At 35.8% G+C, this 9,582-nt stretch overlaps 1 long non-coding RNA gene across 1 annotated transcript; it reads right to left on the bottom strand.

The window, feature by feature from the left end:
* Positions 1–8,535: 8,535 nt before the first annotated feature.
* Positions 8,536–9,375, bottom strand: LOC118242252. Its single transcript, XR_004776708.1, has 3 exons — positions 9,344–9,375; positions 8,893–9,237; positions 8,536–8,615 (listed from the first exon to the last, which is right to left on the bottom strand). It is a non-coding gene; the product is annotated as an uncharacterized LOC118242252 (long non-coding RNA).
* Between the last annotated feature and the right edge of the window lie 207 nt (positions 9,376–9,582).

Consider the following 9,582-nt stretch of genomic DNA (forward strand, 5'->3'; position numbering starts at 1 on the left):
AGTCTTATTTGCAAAATTGCTCAAAAGGTTTATTTTTATTATTATTCAGTGTTCTTTTTTTATAGCTGAGATTTTTTTATAGCCAATAGTAGAGTCACTCAAAAAATGCACCCCTCCTCCTGTGCTACTGCTCAATCAGTCCATGCCTGATGAAGCGTGAATGGCTAATGCTGTAACACAGTGACGTTCACTATTTTATGGAACACTCTTGAAAAGTGTATAACAGTCAGAGTAGTTTAAAAAGGTTTTATTCTATATGTTGTCCCATATTTAATTTTACAGTAAGAGACAAAACAACAAGAATAATATTTTGGGATTATGAACTGTAGAAGTCTATGATATGTCACTTTTGTTGGTCTCGTGTAAAGTTCTAAGAATGATGTAAAAATTCAGTCAGGACTACGTTAATAAGGTGGATGAGGAATTAAATATTACTAATTCAAAATAAACAAAATTCTTGCTGCACTTAAAATCTGATTGGACAAGATAATTCCCAAGATCCTCTACTGCCTTTTCTTTCATATAGTCTTATTGGCCAGCAGAGATCATTTTGGCTCTGTTAACATTAGACCCTTGAGAAGCTTTACCTTTAATATAAAGAGCTTGGATAAATTGGTGTAGACATGAGTACAGCATAAGGCATTGTAGTGTATTTCACAGTTTTGGTCGCTGTGACTCCTTCCATATCCTGACCACTTCCCCTTTTGTGGCCCTCCCCCCAAGAAGAGAAGCTCTATGCTGACTGGGTGACTTTTCCTGGGTCGTTTCTGTGCCAGATGGGTTTTAAACTCACTTACACTCAGACTAGGACTCCTAGAAATCTGGAGTAGACTTATTCTTAATACTGATTTAATTCTTTATTGCTTCTTTTGTTCCTGCTGTGATCTCCGGTGTGGAACAGAGGATGATTGACTCCTCTTTTGAGTCTTGTTTCCTCTCAAGGTTTCTTCCTCATGCCCTTTGGGAGTTTTTCCTCAACACTGTTGCATTTTGGTTGCTCACTGCAGGCTTGAATTCAGACATCTCTAAGGTTGATTTGTGATGATGACTGTTGTAAAATGTACTATATAAATACAAATTAGAAATTTGACTTACTGTTATGCATTTACATGTGATTTTGTTTGTTGTCCGTTATGATGGGATATTCTAATATATATATATATATATATATATATATATATATATATATATATATATATATATATATATATATATATATATAGTTTTTTAATGGTTGTGTAACTTATAAAAAGTAACATCTTTATTTAAAAATTATTTTCTTATACAATGTCTCCATGCTATAATGTTACTATGTTTTAATGTTATGGGTCTTATGGTGTTTTTGCAGATTTTTTGGTATCTGTCATGTACAGTCATTTTGGTATCTGCTAGTACAAGGTTGATATATGAGCTCCCATGTTACTGGAAATGTATTATTATTATTATTATTATTATTATTATTATTATTATTGTAGCATTGTTTTCTTTATGTATGTATTTCATGCCACCAAGCATTAGAACATTTTAGTTCAAAACTTTAAGCACACTGCATATGAACACAGGAAGTGTATTATCAGACACTATCAGTCTAAACTTGTATGTGTTTTGTTTTCCTATGTCTATATTCACAGTGACCACAAGGTCTAAAACTGTGTTCTCACACCATTCTCCCAGAAAGCAGATAAAGAGGGAAATAAACTGAGGTTGGCACTGTACTTGAGACAGTGATCTGAGTATGCATGATGACCTTATAGAATAACTGTCTCCCTGCACTGTCAGGCTCTGTTTGGTTTAACTCTGGATGTTCTGTCCAATATAGTTCATTGTCAGGTCTGAGAAATTGATGAATGCATCAATCTATATTAATCCAGAGATAAGTTCTCATAGGCTGGGGGAAATTTTGAGGTCTTGTCTATCTTATGTGGCCTTGATTGTAAAACCAGAAATTCTGCTATTGTACCCTTTGTCCATAATGCTTTCCTGTGTTCAAAAATGACTCCCAAGACATTTAATAAAAAACAATAATCTGCAACATTTTTAAACTTTAAAATCGGCTTATTGTTTAGAGGAATAAAGACATCATTGTAACTGGATCCATCATCAAACAAGGCCCCAGTCACATTTAAAGAGAGATCTCAGACTGTCTGTGATATTGTGCAGCTTGTACTGAAACCTAAATTAGGATGAAAACAGAACTTCCCCAAAACTGTGCACTGTTTCCTTTGCCTGCTCCTTGTGATTTTGTCTATGTGTCTCTTGTGCCTCTCTGGTTTTGCCTCAGACTGTTTTTAATTGTAAATTTGGATGTCATTTGGATTTGTCTTCTTGTATTTTATGGTTCTGATCCCCCTTCTGTTACATACTATGACTATGGATTACACCACTGAGAATAAAGAAGCTTTAAAGGTCTGCAAGTGTCTGACTTTTTCTATCATGTCACACATATATTCTCTCTAACAAACCACATGCTTGTTTATCATGACGATCAGTCCCTCCCGTGTTCGGTGTTTTCCCTGTCTTGTGTTTTTTGGTTCCATTTTCTCCTCCCCACATTTGATTGTCCACACCTGTCCCTCGTTTCTAGTATTACGTTAATGTATTTAAACCCTGTCTGGATTCCAGTGTTTTTACTGTTCATTGAATTAATTTGTGAATGCGTTTCCTTGTAGTCATTTCTTGAATCGGTGTTCCAAAGCCTTCATTTTTGTTAGCCTGTGTTGTTTATCCCAAAGGGTTTTCCTAGCCTTAGTTATAGCCTGCTTTCCCATTTGCCTTTGTGTTTTTGTTTGTTAGTCATGTATCCATATGCTCTCCGTGCTGACCCAGAACTAAGACAATGATTCTGATTTTGGATTTTCCATGAATAAATCTCGCTGTTCTCCACACATTTGTCCACCTCCTTACCGCTAAACATTACATTAATCAACAGCTTTTTGTGCTGTTACAACCCTGTTACCTGCACCGTTTGTGAGCTCAAATTCTAGGACCAAAAAGTTTGCAACATAAAAAAAAGAAATATGGCGACACATGCCAAACATTTACACTCAAGGCATTTAGCTGACACTTTTATTCAAAGCGACATACAATTATGACTGAGGATAACTTTAGCAATTGAGGGTTAAGGGCCTTGTTCAGGGTAGCAGGTGAGGCTTGAGCCAGCAACCATCCAGTTACAAGTCAAGTACCTTAAACTCTGAGCTACCACTACCATATACTGGGTTTTCAGTGATGTGTTATTTTCATTTACATTCATGAAAACATAGATACAAAAATATATACTACAACCAACAACAACAAGCAAATTTAAACAGGAATGTTTTTTTCAGGGTGGGCTTTATGCCAACACAACTAACAAAAATGTACTATAGCAACTCAAATGCTAACTTCCCTAAAACAAAAGAAAATAAAATGCATCACTCTAACCTTCTCACAAAAACAGAAATAGAAGAAGGCAAAAAACACAACACCCACCCCTACAACTCCAAACAAAAAGAACAGAACAATACTCAATGTTTCTGGCAATTGAATATATGTAAATATGACTCTCTGTCTTCCTTTTGAAACTGTCTTTATCAACTTGACAGCCTTATTAATAGTGAAAAAGAAACAACATCTGGAAATGATAATGTAGGGGGAATGACAACACAGGACGGTGATGGAAACAGGAGAAAAACATATCAGAACATGGAGCTGGATGTCATGGTAACTGACAGGTTAATCTAGTGTACAAGTCTTATACATTTAGACACTTATGTGCATGCAAGTGTGGATGAGTGTGTGCAACAGCTCATGCCAGCCATGCTAGTCTGAGTATTTCAGAAACTGCTTTTCTGCTGGGATTTTCACATGATATTAATTTATGAAACTTAAGAAAAAGAACCAGTTTACACTCTTGGGACTTTAGAACCCCATAAAATGAATGTTATAATTTAAACATCCAAGTTATCTAATATACTCCAGATGTGCAGAGTAAGGATTCAGTACCTGGAGGACTGGGAGAGGTATGGGCCTGAAGAAAGGAGCTGGATACCCTTACGACCTCGACTAGGGTACAGGCCATAACAGGAAGTGTGAGGAAAATGGCAAATCAAATGTGTGGTGGAAAAGAAGTAAGACAGAAACAGACCAAAGTAGTTCAATGATATACAATATATTGTACAATGGAAAATGTGATATATACAAGAGATAGTGTGACACTGGACTTTAACGTCAGGAGTGACCCAGGCCAAAATAACATACAAATACACACTAGAAACAAAAATACACTCACTAAACCTACAGAGACAAAAGAAAATACTACACTTACTGGAAAATACAGAGCAAACCCACACCCCAAACGAAATGGCAGTCACTCCATATTTACCAGTGAACACAACAAAAGGATCAAAATTGGAATATATACAAATATACAATAGCAAAACCAATATGGGAAGCAAGGTCATACACCAACTCAAATATCAAATACTATTAACACACATCTCACAAAAATATCACTGCCATACCTTCTTCCTCCTTTTATTACTCGTCAGGGTGGGTGGAGTCTTGGCTCCTGATTTGCTGCAAACATGAACTCTGTAATGGAATATGGAACTGGATTTGGAATGGAACACACACAGCCACACCAAAAGAACACAGGATGTAACAATACTGGTGAGTCACATATCAGATACCAAAGTCATCAGCTCCTCCCACTGTACCCATCCATCCTGGCACTCTGGCGCCAGTGGGCGCTTTTGGGTGATGGGGTACTGGCAGACCCTCGCTGGAATCCAGCCCTCAAAGAGCACACACGGCAACCACAGCACAGCACAGCGGGAGGAGCTGATAACTTTGGTATCTAGGATCTGACTCACCAGTATTGTTACGTCCTGTGTGTCGTATCGCAAATATATTATTAAAATCATTGTTTAGAAAAATGGATCAAACATTTTCTGAATCTGTAGAATCTACCTTTTCAGTTTTGTCGATAGTAAGAATAAAGACCCCATGAGAGGTTACATATAGAAGTTATATTATAGAGGAAGATACACATCATGTGCCTCACTTTGATATGAAACATATGGATATCATGTTATACGTAAAAACCTTTAAAGTGAATTTAAAATAATATGTAAAAACAGAGGAAATGCCCCGAGATGTCAGAGGGTTAAACATAATTCAGAGGTTTATCTCCCACAAAGGCCAGAGTTCAGTGTTTTGCATTGAAGGTTCCTAGTGTGTGCAGAGACTTTGCAAAGCCTGTTTCTCTGCTTTTGTTTCTGTTTTTCTGTTTCTCTGTTTCTCTTTGTAATCTGCATTCTGCCATTAAAAGTTCATCACTCACGTTTTACCGCAGCTTCACGATGTCACACTATTTACAAAAATCAAAGTTTCATGTTATTATTATTGTGTTTAAAATAAATATTTTAAATTATTAATACATATTTATTCATTTCCCACTCTCCTGACTATCAGACTGTATTTACTTATGCTGTGATAGTGTTAAAATGTCTGAGTTTGTTTATGTGCACACATTCATATTATTCAGTAATTTAGAAAATAACACAACATATACTGATATAATATTTACATATACACAGGCCCTTAAGCTTTATTTTCATATTACAAACATAAGGGTCGAAGGTTACATGTGCATATTCAATATAGTGTTATTCTTCTTTTTTTAGCCTATTAAGCTTTACAGCCTAATTATTCAGTATACGTTGAATCAATTTTTGTCTATGCAAAATGTTTGGGTAGTTATAGATTTACAAACGGCAATATCTGTGAAGCACATAGTTAGTAAAAGGCTATTGATCATTGGTAGAGGAAATGAATTAGGATGGAATAAAACAACCACAAATTTAAAAAAAAAAAGATGTTGTAATATGAATCAGTATGGTGAGAAAAGAAATCATACAGTATTAAATAGAATGAAATTAAAAAAGTATACATCTCTCATGATCAGTCTCTCCCAGGTTCTGTATTTTTTAGTTCCGTTCATTAGTTTCATTTTCTCCACCCCTCGTTCGATTGCTTGCACCTGTCCCTCGTTTCTACCTTTGGTTCTCGTATTTAAACCCTGTCTTGAGGCTTGTGTTTTAGGTGCTGTTTATTTGAATGTGTTTAGTTTATTGTGTTTGCAGGTTTATTCTAATGGTTGTTACTCTGCGCCATTGTGTAATCTTAGCGTCGGTCTGTGTTATAACCTGCTCCCTTGTTGGCTTCTGTGTGTTTAGTTCTAGCCTCTGTGTTTAGTTACTCGTGTGTCTGAGCCCTTGTTCCATTTATTCATGTATCCCCGTGCTCTCCGTGTTGGCTCTTTGACCCTGGACTGCATTAACGACTCTGATTCTGGATTTGCCCCAGTTAAATCTCTTCTCCACACATGCATCTGCCTCCTTACCGCTCAATGTTACAACAACAAATTTAATATTGATTATCTATAATAATAATAATAATAATAAGAAGAAATAATAATAAATTATTATATATGTTAATATTTATATCTGAAATTTAATATCAAATGCTAAGCAACAAAACAACAGGCACAATGCAATCTTGTAGTATGAAGAGCAGATATAATGGTCAGAAAATCAACAGTCATAACTAAGTAAGCACAACAGAATGGGTACATTGTGGATATTCTTTATCTGACACCCAGTTTTGAGCACAGTGGTTTTCTAAGACAAATGTTGCACATTACTATTGAAGCTGGAATGAACCAACAGAAACACAACATACCTTAAAGTTCAGAAAGCAGATGAACAGGGAATAAAGATAATGTGTCCAGACTTCACTTAGGATTATAGAAGGGAAGTGAGCTAACAATCTAGATGATAGTCAGTAGGAGCTGAACGTTTCACTTCAGAGTACACGCTGTCTTCAGGCTGTCCTCTCTTCACCTGCCCTCTTTTGGTTTTCCTCCCATTGAAATGAATGGCAGCGTAATTCAGCTCTTCAGCATCATGTCTCTGTGGGAATGAACAACATTGTTTAGTGAACATTACTGTCATTGTGATCCTTATTTAGAATATGACTACTAGTCTCAAACACAGAGACAGTGAGTTGCCTTCTCTTCCTCCTCTACAGCAGTGCAGTGTTACCTGTCTCGTACATCTCCACCACAACAGCTTCATGCATGAATATCAATGATGTTGTAATTAGGCTACAGCTATAAGCTATATCAGCTCCACAGATATGAAACAGAGGAAGCTGAGCTGAGCAGACCCAGAAACATTCTTAGTGAAAGATATCATAGATCTAAATGGAATAAATGGCACTTAATTGCTTTTTATGACTCACAAATCTCATCATTGTTTAGAATTTGACTAATATTACAACAACTTGTCTTCTGCTGTGTACATCACCTGCTATGTCTGAAACAACACAATTAAAAACATGCACAAAATGCGAGATAAAATCTGATGTATCAGGTTAAACCCCTAACACTGTTGTCTACTGTTGTCATCTATGATAGGCACGTTGCTAAGCATCAAGTCAGAGTTTTTATGTCAACTGATGCATGCCACAACTAAGATGAAGAGCATAAACCTGGAGAACAAAGTGTTACTAATAAAGTCGTTTAAGCAAACTGCACAAGTTGTACCTGATTGGTGGTTTTCTCCATCACACTTCTTTCTTGAGGTCTTGCTGTGGTTGGTGAAAATAAAGTATTAATTGTAATTGGATCAGGTAATATTACCTCCATGCCAAAATGTTTGCTTATTTTTTTTAATCAATATTGTTAATATTCAAAGTCATGAATTAGAAGAGTTCAAACCTCCTGCCCTTTATGAACACTTACCATTGCCACTTTCAGAGTTTTTCATCTTACAAATGATTATGGCTTGAGCAATGATAACAGCCACACACACTCCCAGCACTGCTCCAAGACAGATCACTACAGGACCCACGGGCTTTACTGTAGAACAATCTTTATAAAATAATTGAATATACAAATTAAAGTGCAAGTGTGTGGTATGCAACCAAGAGATCAGACGCTAATCAGACAGCTATAACCAGCACAGTTCAAGGGAAGATCACTACATAATTAAAACATTTAAAAAGGGTCATCCTGAGCACCCTGTTATGCCACCATTATGTCAGACATTAACTACACAGCTCTGCTATGAGTTAAAATGAAGATGTAAAAGTATAAATGAACAAAGATTAAGTTTAGTCCACCAACAAAGAATTTTGTCCTTAATACACAAACATGTGTGTGTTAGTAAGAGAGAAAAGTGGGAGAGGTGTGTGTGTGTAAAAGAGAGAGAGCTTTCTTCTTGTCTAACAATAAGGCTCAAGTCAGCTATTGCTTGAGGAATAAACTCTAATGCTGAATTATGATGCAATGATGTGTATAAACCTTGATATTCTGGTAATTATAAAAAATATTATATGCTCTTAGTTTTTCTTGTTATCTTTCACATGGTCAAGCTAGATTTTTATGAGAAAGGCATTTTATTTATAAAACACTTGTGGCTATGGCTTAGAACCTTGAAGAGCAAGCTTCTATGATGATCACTTTATTTAAAGCAAAAAGGTACAGATATACTTGCTTGACTGGGATGTTTTTGGGGTTCCTGACCCTTTTCCACTACTGGTAGACTCTGTTAGGTTTAACCCTGCATGTGCTGTTCAATAAAAACACACAGTGTCTGCTTTTTGTTCATCATGGTTTCCCTCTTATGCTTAAACAACTGTACTACTAAATAATTAGCATTATCTAATTATCTTAGAGCACTTTGCAATCCACAGATTAAAAATCATTGTATTTATTCAGAACAAAGACATTCAGTTCTCTACTTCATAATATAACAGTAGATTTAACATTAAGATTAGAAGTGCTCTGTGTTTTAGTTATAGTATAGTTTTATATTTTAAGACGTTTAAAGGAAACAACTTATTTACCTGTCACATTGACGAATGTAGCAGAGGAAAAGAGAATCATTGTTTCGTCTGTCACTGCACAGAAGTACGTTCCTTTATAATCTTCAGTAAGATTTAGAATAGTCAGAGAGTTTGTGGTGTTATTCCAAATCATTCTGAATGTGGAGTTGCTGAATGGAGATGAAGGTATGGCCTGTTTATTTTTTAGCACTTTTCCTACTTGCTGAGGCTCCTGGTTCAGTCTTTGTTTGTACCACATGCACGTATTGTCATCATATTTTTCTTTAAATGTGCAGTTAAGAGTGATATTTTCTCCAGGTTGCATCAGGTTTGCTTGATTAGCAAGGTTTGTAGTTTGCACAGGACCTATAAAATGAAACATAGTCAGACCAATAAGGAAAAAAAAATGTAGGCAAAATTGAATCCAATAACACATGTAATTATGAACACTAGTAAATATTTAGAAACATACATGTCTTGTAGCTCAAAAATATAAGTATCCAGACTGGTATCATTATTGCAGCATAACGCTCTGACCTCAGAGGAGACGGTTTGAAAGAAGCAAGAAAATAACTAAACTTCATCAACTTTTGTGTTTCATGACTCAGAATCTCATTGGCTGGCAAAAGTCACATGGTCCTGTTCTGTTGTTGTCTCACAACCTTGTTTGGCCACTATCAGTGCCTGATCTATTTTTAAAACATGTTTATA

The sequence above is a fragment of the Electrophorus electricus genome, chromosome 12 (genome assembly GCF_013358815.1).
Source record: "Electrophorus electricus isolate fEleEle1 chromosome 12, fEleEle1.pri, whole genome shotgun sequence".
NCBI classification, from domain to species: domain Eukaryota; kingdom Metazoa; phylum Chordata; class Actinopteri; order Gymnotiformes; family Gymnotidae; genus Electrophorus; species Electrophorus electricus.